This window comes from Ambystoma mexicanum, chromosome 2q (assembly GCF_040938575.1).
Source record: "Ambystoma mexicanum isolate Mex_15411 chromosome 2q, UKY_AmexF1_1, whole genome shotgun sequence".
Classification (NCBI taxonomy): Eukaryota; Metazoa; Chordata; class Amphibia; order Caudata; family Ambystomatidae; genus Ambystoma; species Ambystoma mexicanum.
In genome coordinates, this window is record NC_090924.1 from 751,876,951 (window position 1) to 751,894,768 (window position 17,818).

The window sequence follows — 17,818 nt, forward strand, 5'->3', positions numbered from 1 at the left end:
ATTGTAACCATGCAGGGCTAGGCCACACAAACACTTTTATGGTTGCAGAGCTTCCCCCAAGAAGTACTTCAAGACACAATAAAGACGGAAGAATGGGGCAAGAAAATAGAGGTATATTTTGAGGAGAATGCCACAAAGGGCATGACAGAAGACGGCCTATAGGATGCATTTAAACAGTAATAAGAGGTGAACTTATAACATTAAAAGCAGAGAGGGCGAAAAAAACGAGAGGCTCTGGAGAAGGAGTAAGAAGCCCAAATGCGTGTTGTGCTCCAATCAATAGCGGGAACTAGGAGTAAGAAGAATAGGGAATTATATGAGAAATTGAAAGAGGTGAAGAGCGTATTGAATCTGCTGCAGTCTCAGAAGGCAGAGAGAACCCTATTGGGAATGAAACAGAGGTAGTATGTCCAGGCCAATAAGGCGGACAGAATGCTGGCTAGACAATTGAGGGGGAAGGAGTCTAACTGCACCATTACATGTATCTCCCATCTGGACGGCACATGGACGGCTAGCTGAGAGGCCATAATGGCAGCCTTTATGGGGTTTTATAGCACATTGTACACCTCTTATCATACAGACTCTAAAGCAGTAGCACAATACCTGAGACAATGATAAGGGCTCTACCCAAAGATAAAGCTATGGGAGCTGATGGATACCTGCCGAGTATCTATAAGAAATACTGCCAGAAATTAAGACCTAGCCTCGCAAACCTTTATAAATCAATAGGGCAGATGGGCTGTGTGACACAAACAATGGCAGAAGCCAAGGTGGTAGTCTACGAAAAGCATAATAAAGATCCAACGAAATGCGGGTCCTATAGACCAATCATTCTATTAAACACAGACGTGAAAATATATACGGGCGTCCTAGCTGCAAAATTGAATCTTATACTGCCGACACTGGTTGGGATGGATCAATCATGTTTTATTAAAGGACGGCAGACGTGGGACAACACTAGACGGATAATACATTTGGTCAAAAAGGAGTGCGTACCACAAGAGTTGATCCCACTCAATGCCGAGAAGTCCTTTGACTGTGTGGAATGGTCCTTCCTATTTGAAACTATGGATCGCATAGGAATGGGTGCAAAATTCAAGCAAATGGTTAGAGCTAATAATAATCACCCCACGATACGCCTCTCGGTCGATGCTCAATTATCCCAAAATATGAACATTACAAGGGGAACCAGACAAGGATGCGTTCTCTCCCCACACTTACATGCAATATATTTAGAACCAATGTTGACTGAGATAAGGCAGAACCAGCCAGTTATGAGAATCCCATTTGGGGGGTGGAACCCAAGATGATGGCGCTCACAGATGACATGATGATATCTTTAACTAATGTAGAGACGTCTATTCCCGCACAAATAGGAGGACTTACTAGAATGGAGCAGGTCACGGGGCTGAAAATCAACATGACAAAGTCAAAGCTTCTTAATCTAGGCCTATCGGAAGCACAAATGGGTGCCGTACTCGAATATTTCTAGTTCACTGTCGCTAAGGAGAGTATAAAATATTTGGGTGTCCGCATAGCCAACTCTATTCCTAAAATGTATGAAGCAAATTACCTGTGGCTTCTCGTTCAAATTAAGAAGGACTTTGGGAAGAAGTCACAATTGCAGATCTCATGGATAGGCAGGATGGCCACGATTAAGATGGTTACACTCCCGAGGATACTGTATCATTTCCAAGCACTCTCCATTAGGGAGCAATACATATTGATCACAGACCGTGGGAGACTCTGACGGCCGAGGCACTTATCCTCCTCAGAAACACTTTTCAGTGCAGACTATGAAAGCACGCCGTTAGGCAACTGCCTGTTTATTCAGAATATTCAGCAATACTTAATTTGCCTTGAAAAAGATCCTTGTGTGGTCGAAACACGTGTCAGCACCTTCAGCAACAATAAAAAACCCAATTGCACAACCCTAGAGCATGAGTGCTCCCACATTTTCTTAATCAAATGTGACCAGGCTTGGTTAATAAACAACTGAGATCTTGAGAAACTTTGACGCAGCACCAATATCAGAGGAATCCAAAAACAAGTACTTTTTGCTCCCTCCATTGGGGCACTGGAGAACTGCCCCATCAGATTCTTGTAACCGGCAGCCCAGCATACCCCTACCACTTGGACGAGTTCAGCGCGGTATCTTGATGTTCCCGGTGCTCTCACCTTTTCTCACTCCCCACCAGGGTTCCGCTTTCCTTTTTTAAAGATCTCCAGAAGGAGGTCACATGATTTATCTGGCTTAACAAGAAACATACAGTGGCCCTGGAGACACTAATGGTGCCTAAACATAAAGGGGAATGGGCCTCCCCAACTTCTTTAAATACTATGAAGCGGCACAATTGCGGGTACTCAGAAAATGGCTAACCGGGGACACGAAGAAACCATGGGTGAGGATGGATAGGGCTGTGGCAGGGACCCCTCTGAGAGGACTACTGTCGCTACATAAAGGGGACAGACCTCATAAAAAATCGAATCAGTCAGGTCATCGCGGTGACCTGTGACATTTGGGACCGTTTGGTAGACCAGAAAGGCATATCCACACACCCGTCCCACTTTAAACCTCTATAAGTGCTCATTTAGCCAATGGCATAGAGCGGGCTGCAAAAAAAGGTTGGGGATATTATGTTGGGAGCAGAAATAAGATCATTTGAAGACTGTGAAATACAGATGGGGTTGACACAGAAAGACAGAATGGGGTGCTACCAGCTACGACACTGGCTGAATCAACCAGAGATGAGGAAAGAAATAGGCAGAAACCTGAAACTATTTGAGAAATTCTTTACCACACACACAGGGACAAACAGATGGTTTCTAAACTTTACGATATACTAACCAATGTGGAAGGAAAGAAGACCTTGGGGTACATGATGCAACGGGAAACTAAATCAGGAGAAACTATTCCGAGAGACCACTGGGAGAATTTGTGGGGCATATACCAAAACTCCCAAGATCAATCCAATTTATGAAAGCATGGTATAGTTAAGAAAGATCGGCAGCAAGCTCTAAAGCAGCAGAAATAAAAGGTAGGAGGGTTGGTAGTCTATGGCATTTGATCCCCAGAAGCAAGAATTTGTATTGTGAGCCGAGAGAAACAAATCCGATGGAAGCCAAGATGGGGATGATAAGACAGTCAAAAAATCCTAGATTAGAAAGACAGCAGAGGATCAGAATCTGGATGGAATGACAGCTATGAGAAAGACTTGCAGAAAATATTAGGGGTGGAAGAAGGTGGCTTCTGAGGGTTTTCCATAGCAAGTGGCAGCACGTGGCCATCAGATCGGTGATGTAGATCCTGCACAATGGTCCAAAATAAAAATACTGTGTTGTTTGGGCCACCACACATGTTGCCCTCTAAAATCTCTGGAGAAATAGAGGTGGCAGGACAATTGGACCACACACCACCATACAGGACTATTACCAAAAGGAAAGAAAAGTGCAACGCATACTCAATCTTTTGCTACATTTGAGTAAAGTGTGCTTGGTGGGCTGAATTTGGGCATGTGATACAAATTAAATTGGGTGCAAAGGAGGCAATGGGAAGTTGAATGGGCACTGATCAAATCCAGCATTCTTACACAAAAGGTAGTGGGGCAAGGACTGACCAAGGATGATCAGTGCAGATGTTGCAATCGCCTACATGGAAACACAACACAACGGAATGTGTGACCATTCACAAATCTAGTTGTGCCTGGAATATGATACACTGACCTGGATCACTCTTTTTAACTCACTCTGACTCACTCTATGGGCCTCATTACGAGGCTTGCGCTGATGGAATGAAGGGGGCCGGTACGGGACCGTCCCCCTTCATTCCATCAGGGCTGATTACAAGGTTCCCTTTGCGGGACCCGGATCAAACATCTGGTAAAACCAGACGTCTTTTCCGGGCCCCGCGAGGGGAAGAGGGAGGTAACAACGGGACACTTGTAATGTGCCTGTTGTTACCTCCCTCCCCATTCCCATTGAGCCCTATAGGGGCTCAAATGGGAATGAGGAATGGTTCCTGCAACGAGGATTTACCGGGTCCTCCTATGTCGGAATGACCCGGTAAGTCCCCATTGCAGGAACCCGGTAATGGAGCCCAGTTTGGAGCTAATAGCTCCATGGCTGCCTCCAAACTCGTAATGAGGCCCTATGTTTCACTCTGTGTCTCCTTCTGTGAGCGAGAGCCTCAATGTCAGGTGCACATTTGCTAGAGCCACCCCAGCCATTGGTCCCAGCAGTGCAACCAGAGAAAGGAGGGTAGAAGTAAGTGGCCTATGGTTGAAAGTTGAAAGTTGTAGTAGAAGTGTCCATATAGGGGATGTTAGGGGGAAGCCGATTGGTTTTGCGGGAGGCGAGGTGCTGGGCGTTTGACAGATGTTGTAAAGGAACCAGAGGATCAGGCTGCATGGTTTACAACTGCATTTGCTATTTTGTTAATTAATAGTGTTTGTGCAACCAGAGGCCAGCACACAAGTTTAAACATTGGCCCTCATTCCGAGTTTGGTGGTAGTCATGGCGCTATTAGCGCCATGACTGCCACCAATAACAGTACCGTGTCCGGATTGGTGCAATGGGGATTTACCGGTCTAGTCCGACTTTGGCGGGACCGGTAAGTCCCCATTCACCAAACCATTCCCCATTCCCATTTGAGCCCACATAGGGCTCAATGGGAATGGGGAGGGCGCAAATAACGGGCTCGCGCATGTCAAGCCTATTATTTGCGCCCTGGTCCCTTAGCGGGTCCTGTCCATAACGCCTGGTCAGACCAGGCGTTACTGGAGGGACCCGCTAAGGGACCTTGTAGAAGGGCAGTAAGGGATTACCAGTACCGGTCTCCTTACCGGTGCCCGGTATCCCTTACCGCCAACCTCGGAATGAGGGCCATTGTCTTCATGCTCACATAAGAAGCAGATCAATGGTTTTAATCTGAACGTTCTCTTTTCCAAGAAGGAAAGACATTTTGAGACATAAGATTGTATATATTCTTGGCTACTCAAACGGGAAATCATTAGATTGTAACCAGGCTTTTAGAAAAAAAATCTGCAATGCTCATTTGTAATGATCACTTGCAGTATATGCTGTAGTCATAATAAGAAGGGTTTGTTTGTTTTACTGAGAAGAGCACATTATCAAAACCTAGAATACCATAATAATTATTTTCGGATGGAGGTTTATCATTCCATGATGGACTGTCTGGTACATCAATGCTGTAGTCGTTCAAAATACCCCATGAAAACGGGGAATTGGATAAACAGCACCAATAAGGGTACTTGGCTGCTTTGCATGAAATCAAAGAGCATTTTGTGAACATAAGAATAACCACAGTATTTTACAAATATCTCAGTGTCAAAAGGGTTTTATTCTTGTATTACTAAGGGCATAATGTGTACTGCACTGGACTCAGTGCACATTTCATGTTTCACAATACCCACCATACCATTAAAGGTTAAAATGGATGTGCCTTCTGTTACTCCATTAGAGGCATGAGGGCCCAATTGAGCTATAATGTTATAATGGGAGGGGCTTAGAGGGAATGCTGGCTGTGCACATGCCCATTGTCCAATGAACAGAGATGCTTAGATAATTATACAAATAGGATAGCAGTGATTTGCCGGATCACATTTCTCTCCCTTTTAAGTCCACTGTGTTATGAACATTGGATTATAATGATTCCTATTTATGCGTGGCACTCGGCCATTACAAGGTTCCATGCTTCATCTTCCATCTGGAACTCTGAGCAAAAGCGCCTATTTTCCCCATTTTACAAAATCTTATGTGTGCAAGTTACAAAAAGTTCAGTTATGTGCACCAAGCAAAAGAGCAGTGTGTGAATTACCACACATATTTTACAAGCAGTGGTGTTCTTACCTTACGTCTACTGTGAAATAATAATTGGTTATTTATAATGCGCTTAATACCCAGAGGTTTCTAAGCGCGGACCCAGGGATCAAACCTGTGTTGCTCTGCATCGTCTTGCTTGCAAGGCGAGTGTGCTGCCCTTGAGCTATCCTCCAGAGACAAGGTAGCTATTTGTGAGAATTGACATGCACTAACAATACACGTTGTCTCTGTCGTTACAATGAGTTAATTTGCTTTCACTGGTCCCATGGAGACTACAAATCTACATCCGTTTGTATACATGTCAAATGGACGATGATATGCACAGACAGGCTAAATCCCAGGAACGTCTGAGCAGCTCCCTTTCCTTTTACACAGGGCATTGTGAACGTATACACAAACAATCCTGTGATTTGGTTTGGGAAGCATAGGCCCATCCGATCCCACCAGTCTCTATTCAATTTAATGTAAGGTAGTCTGGTCAGGCCCAGTCAAATACATAAATAGATGTGCACAACTGTGCATAACGTGTCCCACATCAAGCTCCATCAAAACCTAGGAAGAGTCACTGTAATAATGATAAAGCAGAAACCTATCAACACAATACACTATCGAATATAGAGATAATCACAAGCCAGTTGCTGCCAAGTGGCGCCCCCTTTGATGCACTCCAGAGGGATAAAAATCCCAAGCGTTTGAGTGAGTTTTGAAATAATACGATAAATGATGTCATCAATAGTAAATCACAAGTGTCTACCTGAGTAGCACAATGTTTAAGAATTGTATACATGTGCATGGCGGCTGGTGAGTTTGAAAGCTGGTGGGGCGTAAATTTTTCCGGGCGAATATAGTAGCTCGTGCACGCAGCGCGCGAGCCCACTCCCCCAAGGGGGGTGCAGGTGGGTTCTCCCCCCGCGAAATTATTGGAAAAATGGCCTACAAAATGTGCAATTTACTGCCCAAAAAACCCACCGAAATATGAAAAAAGCATTCGGTTTTACATATTAATGGTGGTACACTATTCTTACGTGTGCAAGTGTGATGGTGTATTTTACAGCAGCTTGTATTGGGAATAGCTGGTACTATGGTGTATGCATAAAGAAATTCATTATATAGTCAGTAATGATGGAAACATGTTTGTCATGCTGTTACTGGCATTCACATGCGTTCATCCTCTTACTAAGGTGGGATTTTAGGCATTTTCTGATGAGTTCAAATGGATTTGGAGCAGGTGAGGAGGTAGCTTATATAATCTTCACAAAGCCGTGCATAGAGCGGCGGGATTGATGTGTGTCGTACAAACATTGCACGTTAGGCATGCCTCATTATCAGCATCAACATTTGTACGTGTGTGTTTTTTTTTTTAACTCGGCATCTTGAAGTATGCTTCCTGCACAGAGCCGTGTCACGTTCACAGACTTCATGGAAACTGTGAAGCCATAAATTCTCACACACCGCAGTTCATACAAAGCACAGAAACTACCTCTATATCCAGAGGAAGATGAAAAGCATAGGACTCAACTCACGGACACGGAATATGGCTTTTAGTTAAGCCTCAGTCGAGCGGAAGTCAGATGCAGCCGACTGGGCCTCGGTGGTCACTCCAAAGACATTTTTTTTAAATTATATCTGAACTATATTTAAGCAATAATGGCTTATAATGAGAGGGCATTAGCGCGCGATAACGTCCATGCCTTAAGCCCCTGGCTGCTGGCCTGTTTTCAAGACAGGTATTTGTGTTTTTAAGGGGCGCGACTCGCGCAAGGCCACACACTGGAACAATAATGGGCGAAAACGCACTTATTTCAAAACAGCCATGCCCACCACCACCAGGCAAGGGGCACCCCTCTCGCCTTACCCAACTTTGGGGCCATGGGTGAGACCCTGTGTGCGTTGCCCTGCACCAAAAACACGACTCCCATTTGTTTCTGGGGCACAGCACAATGACAAACAATGGCCCTTGGGCCAGGCAGCCCAACTGTAAATAGCGTGCACAATGCCACCCTTCTCCTCGCCGCCGGCAGCGAGGCCACCGTTATCTCGGGAGGATAGCTCAGGGGCAACGTGCTTCCTCTTGGAAGCAAGACGACTCTGAGCAACACAGGTACGATCCCCGGGTCCGCGCTTAGAAACCTCTGGGTATTAAGCGCGTTATAAATAACCTTTCATATCATATATACTGTCCACCTGTGGTGGCGTCGCCACAATAAACTTCTCCCCATTCCTCCATTTCTGAAACCGCTCTGATGAACTGGAACGTACCGCCGCCCTTCAAACCCTGAGGAGACATCCTAACGCCCAATATCCAGGGGCACCCCCCTTTATAATAATAGGCTCAACGTTCAAGCCCTCACATTGCTTTACATCCGATGTTGTGCAAAGAAAGGTCTTAATCCAGCATTAAAATCCTAGAAATGCTATCATGACTGGTAACTATAGTACGCTCAGGTGGTGCAATACATCACCTCCCCAAATTCCGTGTGCCTAAATCAGCGCTCCACGAGTCTCAATCCCCTGGCAGGACCAACTCAGCCCTTAATCCGACAGAGGTCCATACATTGAGTGTCATTATATGGGACGATAATAACACCTGTTATTACAGCGCCTGTTATTACAGCGCTTAGAAGCAGAGGGAGCCCGGCGAGAAAATATGAACACACATTATTGTTTCATAGACTTTCTCTTCCGATAACAGAGACACAATGAGGCGAGCCCACGTGTGTGGGCTTTTCATCCACACAACAAAGCTAAGCTACAATGTGCATGTGTCAGTCTTAAAAAGTACCACCTTATCATAAGAGCGCCCTTCTGCAAACGGGGGCACTCCACTTGCACGCATTCGAACATTGGCCGTCAGAGTGCTTGCAAGGCACCTTCAGTGAAAGGGGGCCTGTATGGGAATGCGGCCGTTTAGTCTAGTGTAGAACGGGATGCCTGCGAATGCTGTAACCTTCTCCCTCCTCCCCCCGTTTTCTCATTTATGTGTGCGCCCTGACGGGGACGTTTTGTGTGATATGATAGGTTAAATAACCTGAGGTTTCTAAGCGCGGACCTGGGGATCGGATCTGTGTTGCTCCTTGTTGTCGTCTTGCTTCCAAAGCGAGCATGTTGCCGCTGAGCTATCCTCCCGAAAGGCGCCTTATAAACCATCAATATAATGAAAATAATGAATGCGCAACTGATTGGTTATTGGTAGAAGGCCAGGACACAGAAATCATCTGTGAGTCTTTGTATGTAGCGCTTCGCGGTAGACCACTTGCGCTTCTAAGCGCTGCTTCAGAATTTTGACTGCTGAACAGATGGCATACTAAGCAGTGTTTGTCTTTAAGAATCTGCTTAAGGGATGTCAAGTTCGAGTTGTAAGATAGGCATTGCCACCTAATGAGAGATAGAATGTTATGGAACCTAAGAGCATGTGTCCAGGGTCACACCACATGCTCCAGTTTGGTGGCTGGAATAGTGACTCAGGGCACCTACCACAGACGACTACCGCATCCCCTTTGCCTGTTATATCTAAAGGTACCTCGGGGTCCTCCGCAGCATTGGGGCATCTCCTGCAGGCTGCACTGCCCTATACACCCACCGCCCGCAAGCCCCCGTGCCCACTCACCGTGCGCGGCCTTCCCGCGAAGACTTTGCCCTTCTTGAGTAAGACCTCCTTGGCGTGCAACGGGAAGGCCCCAAGTTGCCTACACGGCCCCTACAGTCAGCACTGAAAGACGTGTAGGCCCTGGCCTGCATGTCTTTCAGTGCTGACTGTAGGGGCCGTGTAACCGTACTGTAACTTCCAAGATGTGAGTCAGGCCCGTCCCACGCCACGGCGCTCGCCTGACAAGAAGCTACAGCCTGACTAGGCCCAATAATAGTAGGACAAGGGGGCACCGTGCCCAGAGCCAAGAGAACAAGGGGATACTGAGGGGCCTAAACCACACGCGGCCGCCCAAAACAGTGGGTAGGCGGGTACTAACTTTACTTACCGCAGCAGGCAAGGCAGGGCCCAGGCTGTCTCTGGTCTGGTCGTCTCTTCCGTCTGAGCAGGGGTCGGGTCCGGTCCTCGCTCGTCGCTCGTCGGGCAGAGAAAGAGAAGTGTGAAGGTGGCGCAGGCGCACGTACACACCCTGCGCCACCTGCATAGATACAGTAATGTCATTGGTGCTTGCCAGCCAATGCAAGGTTTGTCATTGGCTGGAAAACAGCCAATTACATTACTGTAGCTGGGTGGGGGAAGGAATGTTCACTGCGCTGTTTGCGCACATTTTATGCTGGCGGGGCCACCCCTCAAGCGCCCCGCCAGCCTACAAATGAAAGGACCTTACGTAGAGTGCGTGGAGCTACGAGCTCCACGCACTCTACTATTGTAAAAATTAGTGTAAAACGGGACGCGCCCCGCTGTGGCAGCCGGCCCGACGCCCAAAGGAACCATGGGCATCGCTGCATCGGGCCGGCTGCCACAGTATTGTTGGCACAGTGCCCCCGCGCTGTGGGAAATGCAGAACAGATGATTTTGTGCGCCAGTTCCCTCTAAATTCAGATATGATAACCTGGACCTTCCTCATTATGTTCCCATTCTGCCTGGTCCCCCATGACACCCCTTGTACAGGGCCACACTTTCGCTTACACCCCAATGGCCTCAGCAGACTAGCCTGCCCCAGACATTATCCCATACCCTGCCCCACCCCCTTCCTACCCAACATCAACCCCTTCCAGCGTACCTCCTCCATCGACTCTCATCGCACAGCAGACACCTCCAGCCCCCAAGAAGCATCACAAACTACTCCCATCGGCCAATCCACTATCACGAACCTCACTACCAGCAAATCCTATCCCTGCTCAGGCTTATCGAGACTCACCCGACTCAGATCCAGAACACACACACCCGTATCCTTCCTCAATCTAGGCAACAAACAAAATACAACCTTAACCAAATCGGCCCCTTCCTGCACACGCCCTACACTTCCGTCAGACTAGATATCACACGGCCTGAACGCACCCTCCCCCCGCACCCACATCAAAAAATCATGCATCACCACCGAAACCATCAAAGGTGCACTCATCAATGCGAGATCTGTAGTCGCCCATGCCCTAGACATAGCCGACATTATTTCCTTCAATGATCTCGACTTCATAGCTATTACAGAGACCTGGCTCCACCCAGCGTCTGGCCCCTCTCTATCACTTGCTATACCCAATGACTATACCATCTACCGTGCAGACAGACAAACAGCTAAAGGTGGTGGAGTAGCCATTATTGCAAAAAGCTCCATCAACATAAGACACATACAAAACCAATCACTGCCATCAGCGGAACTACTCACCCTCAAACTATACACAACGCACACAAGCACTATCACCATCCACCTCATTTACAGACCGCCAGGCCCTATACTATCCTTTAATGACGAGATAGCCCTTTTACTCTCTGACAATATCAAACCTAACTCTCGACTACTCATCCTAGGAGACTTTAATCTAGGTCTCAATGATGAGAAAGATGACAAAGCTCACACTGTCGCCAACACAATTTCAGAATTAGGACTCACCCACCATATCACACAACCCACACACAACAAAGGCCGCATCCTTGACTGGATAGCTGACCTCAACTGCAACACTACCATCCTTTCCAACACTCCATGCGCTTGGACTGATCACCACCTTATTACCTTCACCATCAACAAAGGCACTCAAACACCAGGGCCTTCCTCCAATGCCCCACCCACACTCACAAGAAACAACAAAAATATCACACTAGAGAAACTCCTCCCGTTACTCCAACCCATCATCGACTTCTCACCCACCATGACCAACCCTACTGAACTAGTAGAGTTATACAACACAACTATCCTTAAGGCCATAAACACCATAGCACCACTCAAGCTTCGGAAAGCCAAACCACGAGCACACCTCAATTCTTGGTTCACCCCCAAACTAAAAACACTCCGCAAATCCAAAAGACAAGCTGAATTAGCATGGAAACAGTCACCATCCACTATTAATAAGACATCTTACGCACTGGCATCGAACATCTATAAATCAGCCATCATCCAGTCTAAAAAAAACATGTACAATGAAAGAATCAGCAACGCCAAATCTAATACCAAAGAGCTATTCAATATCCTGAGAGAACTCGAATCACCCTCCCCCACTCCAGACACTTGTAACAAAGACATCCACTGGTGCACGAGCATCCAGGAAGCACTCCTAGGCAAAATTGCCACACTACAAGCCAAAATCCTGACAAAGAAAGAAAGCCTCACCCTCACTGATAACATCACCCCCTCTACACACACCCACACCACCCCCCAAAATGATGACAATAACCTCTTTGAGTTTTCCACCATAACCATCAAAGAGGTTGAAGAAATAATCTACTCTCTTAAACCGTCCAAATGCCAAGGCGATACCTGCCCAGCCCCAGTCATTAAAGATGCAGCCAAACAACTTGCTCCCTTCATCACTTCCCTCATCAACTCATCTTTCACCTCCAACATAGTGCCCAACAACCTCAAGGACTCCTGGGTTCTTCCTTTACTTAAGAAGCCCACCCTTGACCCTAATGTCCCCACCAACTACAGACCCATCACGACCGTACCCTTCCTACTAAAAATCCTCGACAGAGCTGCCTATCTTCAGATACAGAACCACCTTGAGAAAAATAACTTACTAGGACTCAGACAATCAGGATTCCGCCCCAAACACGGCACTGAGACCGCCCTGATTGACCTTAAGATACAGATGGACAACATTAAAGACAATGGTAAACTAGCCATCCTTCTCCTTCTTGACTTATCGGCCGCCTTCGACCTGGTCAACCACGACATCCTCTGCAAACATCTATCCTCAGCAGCCAAATTTTCAGATAACGCCATCGCATGGATCCATTCCTTCCTTAACAACAGATCCATGAGAGTCTACGCACCCACAGCATCTGCCATCCCAGCCCCAGTCACTTGCGGTGTCCCCCAGGGCTCCTGCGTCTCCCCCAATCTATATAATGTGTTCACGAAACCCCTCTTTGACATATTGGACCGCTTGGGTGTCATCTACACCAACTACGCAGATGACACCCAAATACTGATCCCTTTAACAGGCGACTACTCCACCGACCTCACTGCTCTCAACAACATTTATTCCATTATCCAAGAATGGATGGCCAAGCATGGCCTATGCCTCAATGACGACAAGACCGAACTTCTTCTCCTAGGTTCCCAACCCAGACTTAATAAACTCGACAAACTCTATCAAGCATTCACTATAGACGGCAATAACATCATCGTCTCTAACAGCGTCAAAACCCTAGGAATCTACCTCGACTCCTCCCTCACACTGACAAGACAGATCAATTCCATATCATCAGCCACTGCTTACACCTGTAAACTCATCAATGCCAGCAGACCTTACCTCTCACCATCCAACTGCATCACCTTAGCCAGAGCGCTAGTCCTTTCCAAAGTTGACTACTGCAATGCGTTATACTTGGGAACCAGTCAGAAAAACATCAACAAACTACAAGTCATACAAAACAACGCCTTGCGAGCAGCCCTGAACATACCCAAACATGAACACATTTCGGACGCCAGACGCACCTGCCATTGGCTATCCATACCACAAAGAATTGAATATAAAACCATCTCACTCACACACAAATGCCTAGCTAACCAAGCACCCAGATACCTATCCGACAATCTCAATCACCACACCCCAGCGCGCCCTACCAGATCAGCTCAAACACATTGCTTAAATATCCCAAGATTTAAGCTCCAAAAAGCAGGTGGCTCCAGCTTCCCCGTGCTTGCCTCCAAACTTTTGAATTCACTTCCACTCGAGCTGAGATCAGAACCTTCCTTTCACAGATTTAGACACAACACCAAAATTTGGCTTCTATCCAAAGAAACGTAAACTGCCTAGCCCTACCTTACTAGCATGCACCAAGACTGTAAATTTGTAAATATGTAATCGGTTTGTACATTTCTGTTGTATTATTCTTGTTGTATTCATCGCAAGCGCCTGGATGCCCTAGGGCCAGGCGGCGCTATACAAATAATAAACTAAACTAAACTAGAAGAGATTCTTCTGAATCTTGCTCTGCTTTTCTCTTCTTTTCTTCTTTTTGGGGGGGCGGCGCCCTGCCGCCCTAATATAGCAGCCGCCACTGTACATGTGTCCGTGTACGTTGTAACAGAAAACAGAATAACACGCACAAATCTGTATTTCATAGAAACCAGTATAATATAGTGTAGTTCTGGAGGCTCACTGCCATCACATAATTAATATAAAAAATAAAACAATGTAGAAAGCAAAACATGAAAAGTATAGTCTGTTCCTTCACAAATGATAATTTAAACAGAGCAAATGATTATGTTGCATGAATAATTCAGTCACATATGTATGTATCTCCTAATACACTCCAATGATGATACAAAATTGCCAACGCATTTCGGATAACAACAAAAATCCTTCTTCAGGGCCTTGGGGTACTTAGCTTCCTAGGCGTGATACAACATATTTCGGCAATGCATCTACAAAACAATGTAAAACAGTATATGTCAGTGTGAGGCTCACTATAGTACTATTTACTTAAAAAGAGGGGCTAGCTCAAGTCAGAACTGACCTCATTGCCATCTTATATTAACTCGCCAGACATCACTCTGGACCTGCGGTTTCAGGGAATAACAAGTCAAGAGGTAAGCTGCTTAAATGGTGTATCATACTGACATCAATCAAACTCTGGAGATAAAGAGAAGTGAGTCACACTTACACCTGGTCGGAAGTGAGGGAAAAAGTGTGTCTGCAAGGATGGTGGAATTAAGTACACTGTGGGAGGGAAAACAAATGTATAAGTGTGGGGTCAAAACCAAATCAACACCTCCCCAATAGAGGTGACAACATCACCAGTCAAGATCACGAAAATATCACGAAAAATATCACGAAAATATCACGAAAAACCGCACTGTATTCCAATGGTATGCCAATTCCAAGCGAGGATCTGCTCACCTGGTGCATAGATACAGGGCAGTGCAGAAGATAGGGTCCCGATCGCTGCTCGATCAGACCCAGTACTGTTTATGGCGTCGCCTAGGGGCGCATGTACGATGCGTTACTAGGTGAACGTCGGCCATCTTGGTGTGGGCCACACGGGGGCTATGTTGCCAAGGCAACGCGAAGCCCAAAGCTCTGTTGTATCCAATAACCGAGTCATGTCGTGAGGGTAAAATATATTAAGGGAAGGAAGGTCGGAATGATGTGATAAGGTAACACTCAACCTGATTTATTCCTAAATATCAAGGAAGGGGGAGGAGCAACGTATCTGGAACAACGTCCAGTCGGGTGCCCCGAGAACCCCTAAACACAATGATATGTAGGTAAGTAGAGCCATACATTAGAGTCCCTTTGGGAGATGGCAATGGAGACAGCAACCTAATGCATCAAAGCAAAACGCCTACCTCATAAACAATTCATTGTAATAGCAGTAGGTTCCAAGGACTGAAAAATTAAATCCAATACATGAAGATTCTACAGTGCAATTAAAAGAATCGGTTACCCGTACAGTCCAATTGTTGCCCATAACAATATCATTCATAAGCCTAGTTGCTAAACAAAGAATTGTTGAGGGGGTATACCGTACAGCATTTGCATGAAATAGACACTACATCAACCTGTTACACAAAGCACATTAAATTCATTTCTGTGTTCATACCCCTAGGTTGGATGGAATCTAGTAAGTCTATCCACAATACCTCTCTCTGTAGCAGTTTTCTGAGAAGATCACCTCCCCTGGGGGCTAGTTTAACCTGCTCCAGGATAACACACTTGAGCTGGGCTATCGTGTGCCTGGCTTCAATAAAATGCATTGCCACTGATGATTTCAGGCTCCGTGTCCGAATGTTGGATTTATGTTCGGTCCATCGTGTCTTCGCCTTCTTTGTAGTTTTGCCAACATAGTAAAGGCCGCAAGGGCATTTGAGTGTATACACCACAATCGTTGAATCGCATGTGGCAGAGTGTTTCAAGAGTAGCGCTTTGTCGGAATGGGGATACGGAATGCTGTTGCCTTGTAGAATGTTATTACAATGCTGACAGTTATGACATGGCTGCGTGCCTTTGTACTTCTGAATGTTCTCCCTCTTTTCTGTTGTGATCTCTGCTTGAACCAGACTATTGCGCAAAGCCCTGTTGTTGCGATATGCAAATGTGGGTAATTGATGGAAGAGTGGTTGAAGCTGTGGATCCATTTGCAACATAGGCCAGTTAATGAACTTCCAGCAGTGGCAAAAACAAAAAGATTACCTAAAATGGCCTGGCCCTTTTACTCTACAACCTTGTTTAATGCTGATCTGGTGTTGCTTGCTGTCATTTTGAAGCATGCCTAGCTGCATCAAGCTGCTGTCTGGTTTGCCTTTGTTGTGGTGTCTCCTGCTTTATTTGTGTTGTCTGTCTGCATGCACCAGCCTCTTGTCTGGTTTGCCTTCGTTTTTAGGTCTCCTGCTGTCTTTGTGCTGCCTGCCTGGCTGCATCAGCCTGATGTCTGGCTTGTCTCTGTTCTGGTGCCCCAAAAATTGACTGTCTCTTGCATGATGATTGAATTACAGGTTGTCATTGGGGATGTGTACTTATTGATTGTGTTTAATGCTAATTTCGTGGATTTTCTTGCCATCAATTTGCCGGATTTCTTGCACTAATCCTTGGCGGATTTCTAGCTTTTATTGTGGTCGTTTGTTAATTTACCTGGATTTCTTGGACTAATCTGTGGAGCTCTTTTAGCTTGTATTATGATCGTTGTTAAGCACACTTTTTTCTTTCGTTATGGTCGCTTGCTGAGCAAAATAGCTATGGTTATTTGTTAAGCAAAATGTGCATCGGTTCTAAGTTTATCCACCAGGAGTGTCACCACAGCAATTTGAAATCGAGCAAAATAAATGTTAATTGTAATTTTATCCACAGGGGGTCGTGCGGCTTTAGCAACGTTCAACCACGCCATTAGATTCCTCGTCAAATGTTGCCCTTGTTAGACCCCTTTGGAGTCCTCTAGGTATTTCCCCCTTCATTTCTATAGAGGGCAAACAGACGGACACCAACTACACAAATGAATGTACTTCTTGTGCAACCCACATTTCCTCCCCAGTCTATGATGAAATGACTGTGCTGTGTGAAATAAAGTTTCTGGGCAAATATCGAGATTCATAATTCAGTAATAGTATAGTGTCTAATGAGAGGGGTTTTTCCAGTAAGGAGTACATGAATAGTAGGCACTCCTGAAATGGCGAAAAATAACTTTACGTGCTGTTTGATGATCTAAATGTCACACCTAGAGCCCTTCCTTCTCTGGTAAGTCCCCGCTCCAATGGACTATCCAATTCTGGCCCCTATCCAGCTACTTCAGATATTAATCAGTTCAATAATTGTATGCCCGCTCAATGGTGGATGCTGTGGAAGTGAAATCTTTCCATTTGGAAGGTGCACATGACAACTGCACCGCAGGAAGCCAATAAGTAGCATGCCTAAACGTTCTATTGGAGCTACCCAAAGGAAGCAGCTGAAAAGATAGAAGATATACAACCGCTCAGCCTCTTCTCATCTGCAAAGAATGGTCTATGAGGACAGGCATGATTAGTATACTAAGCACTAATTAAGGTACTCTGATTCAGCCAATTCCAAAGCAGATGAAAAAAGTTCCCAAAGAGGTAGAGACATCTTTGACTTCTTAGAGAAAGCTTACATGTATTATTTTAACAGAAGGGAATAGTTTCTTACCTGTAACTCCATTTCTCCAGCATTGGTATCTTTCATGGATTCACATGCTTAGAATATTCCCCGTCGTCAGACTGGGACCCCTCGGTACACATATATAGCCTTTTCCAATAGGAAAACTTCCGACACTTTTGTGTCCTATCCAAGTCCTTTTAGGACCCGCCTACGCATGCTCCGTAGGCCGTCCCCGTATAAGAGGCCCGCCCCCGCGGTTCCCCTTCAGATTTCGGCC

General features: G+C 45.9%; 1 protein-coding gene across 2 annotated transcripts in view; it reads right to left on the reverse strand.

The window, feature by feature from the left end:
• The window catches only part of PTPRN2 (protein tyrosine phosphatase receptor type N2), a 3,479,756-nt gene that overhangs the window by 2,925,702 nt on the left and 536,236 nt on the right, over positions 1-17,818 (reverse strand). The window lies entirely within an intron of this gene.